Source organism: Montipora foliosa, chromosome 11, assembly GCF_036669935.1.
Source record: "Montipora foliosa isolate CH-2021 chromosome 11, ASM3666993v2, whole genome shotgun sequence".
Lineage (NCBI taxonomy): Eukaryota > Metazoa > Cnidaria > Anthozoa > Scleractinia > Acroporidae > Montipora > Montipora foliosa.
The window spans coordinates 32,620,009-32,622,508 of record NC_090879.1 but is presented as its reverse complement, the minus strand read 5'-3'; the positions used below and the strand labels follow the sequence as shown (position 1 = coordinate 32,622,508).

At 33.9% G+C, this 2,500-nt stretch overlaps 1 pseudogene; it reads left to right on the top strand.

The window, feature by feature from the left end:
* Positions 1–2,500, top strand: part of LOC137976916 (uncharacterized) — a 16,030-nt pseudogene that overhangs the window by 998 nt on the left and 12,532 nt on the right.

Here is a 2,500-nt window from a genome sequence, read left to right as displayed (position 1 = left end):
TATTTTTGCATTTATAACAGCATAAATAATAGCGCAAATGATGATGATGATGATACAATGATGCAGTCTTCCATTTGTTTCCCCTTAGAATGAAAACACAATTCCAGAAAAAGTGAACATCAAGTTAAGTGGGGATGGGGCCAAGATGACAAGGATGACAAACTTTGTAGTCCTCTCCTACTCGTTGCTGGATGCAGATGATATAATGTCATCCAAAGGTATGTGGTATGTCATCAAACAGTTGAATATTTAAGTAAATACCACATTTACAAGTATTGTCATTTCTTGTTAACTATAAATCTATATTACACAAGAAACCACACTGTAGCAGTAATCAAGGGGCATGAGAGCTATGACCTTCTTAAATCATCAGGCAAAGATGTCTTCAGCTACATCAACAAGTTGATTGATAATGCAAATATCTGCATTGATGGAAAGAAAATTCCTACAGACATATATTTAGGTGGTGATTTCAAGGTATACTATTTTCTCCTTAGTTTTACTGATTCCTTAACTCTGAGAAGTATTTCAGGATCAATATATATTATTGCTTTAATAAATAAACATAGTACTTATGTATAAACTGAACACACACTAAAAAATTGTGGGGAAAAAAATGAAACAGAAGAAAAGAACATGTATCACACTCAATTTTATTTATTGCTGTAACTGATTTAAGTTTGATTTCCCTCAAATTTCAGTTTCTGTTGTTGATTTTGGGCATGAAGGGAGCAACATCAGATTTTGCATGTCTTTGGTGTTTATGCCATAAGAAAGACAGGTTGGTAGGTAGATATAAAGCTATGGTAGAAAGACAGACAAACAGGCAGAAAGACAGACAGAGATGGTGACACTGACAAATTATTAGCTAAAACAAAGTATATAAAATTCATCTTTGAAAAAAATAGATTTCTCATGTAAAATAAAACAGAACTTCTATCTCAGGCAACATTTAATTCTAATTACCTAAAAATTCACAGGCATGATATGTCTAAGCCCAAAGATTTCTACTGGGAACAGCATACTTCCAGGAAAATTGGAAATTTTGCAGAATGGGCTAGGCAGAAGAAATACTCATGTGCCCATCCACCTCTTCTTAACATCCCTCTAGAGAATGTTGTTGTTGATGAACTACATCTGATGCTGAGAATTACAGGTTAGTCATGTGGAGGATGTTATAATATATAATAAAACAAAAGACCTGAGAACTTGTCATAAAATTAAATCTTAAGTTCGAAGTCAAAGTCGATACTACACTAATGAAAGGCTAGACAAACCAAACAACAATAAAATAAGTTTCAAGGTTGAAATGCAGATCATAGGTGAAAGATGGAAGTGATCCTTGCACTTAACAGGACAATTTAAGTGATTGAATTTTTCAGGTGTCTGTAAAGTGACAATTGCTTAAATTGTCCAGTTAAACTTGCAAGGATCACTTCTATCTTTCTAGTAAAATATGTTTTATTGTTAATGCACTTGAAATTATTTTCAACAATTCCTTACAAAAAACACTATTATCTCTTCTTCTGTGATTTTTCAGACAACCTACTCACAAATTTGGTTCAGGAAGCTGTGGAATGGGACAAGGAAGAAAATCACAACAAAGCCCCCAGTTTAAGAACAGATGCACATTTAAGTGTTTGGGAGAAAAAGAACACGGATGGAAAGGGCAGTGGAACATTTGACTTCACCAGTTTAATGGGGTCAGACAAGAAACTTCTTTTGGAACATCTTCCTGCTAAACTGGAGGGTGTGAATAGGCCAGAAGGAAGCAATACAGTTACTAAACTGTGGAAGGTAGTTAACAATAATCTAGTGTGCCAAGAAAATTACACTTAAAATCCCTGGATGACAGGAAGTCAAAACCAAATCTACCTAAATAACTGACAAAATTAACATTTGCTTCACATGTTTCATTTTGTAGTCCTTTGGAGATCTTTACAAAATGATGAATAAGGACAATCCCTCTGAACAAGAAATCAACAATGTTTACTTTGTCAAGGTATTGCTGTTACATGTGCAACAACTTTCTTTAATATCTTCAATTAACTGCAGTTAAAACAAGAATAGAGTGTTAGAGATCTTAGAAAGGTAAAAGCAATTCACCTGATCACTTTGCAGAAGAACATATCAATTTTTCTGTTACAAAAAAAATTAGTCCCAGTTAGTACTCATAAAATGCTGAGCGCTATATGTTCTTCACTAAAATTTAATATGGCTAATAAATGCGTTTTATACTCACAGGCACAAGAGTGGATTGCAACATTTACATCCCTGGGATAATTATGTCAAGGTTACCAAAAGGAAAGAGTGACACCATACATGCACATCATGGCATATCATGTACCTAGGTTAATGATGTTACACAAAGGAATAAGGAAATTTTCAGGTCAAGGTACAAACATGTAAATTACTTAAAAGTATATTGCTGTTAGTTGAAAATGAAAACCACTTAACCCAACCATGTTCTCAGTGGTATTTCTCTACGTTAACCTGTGTG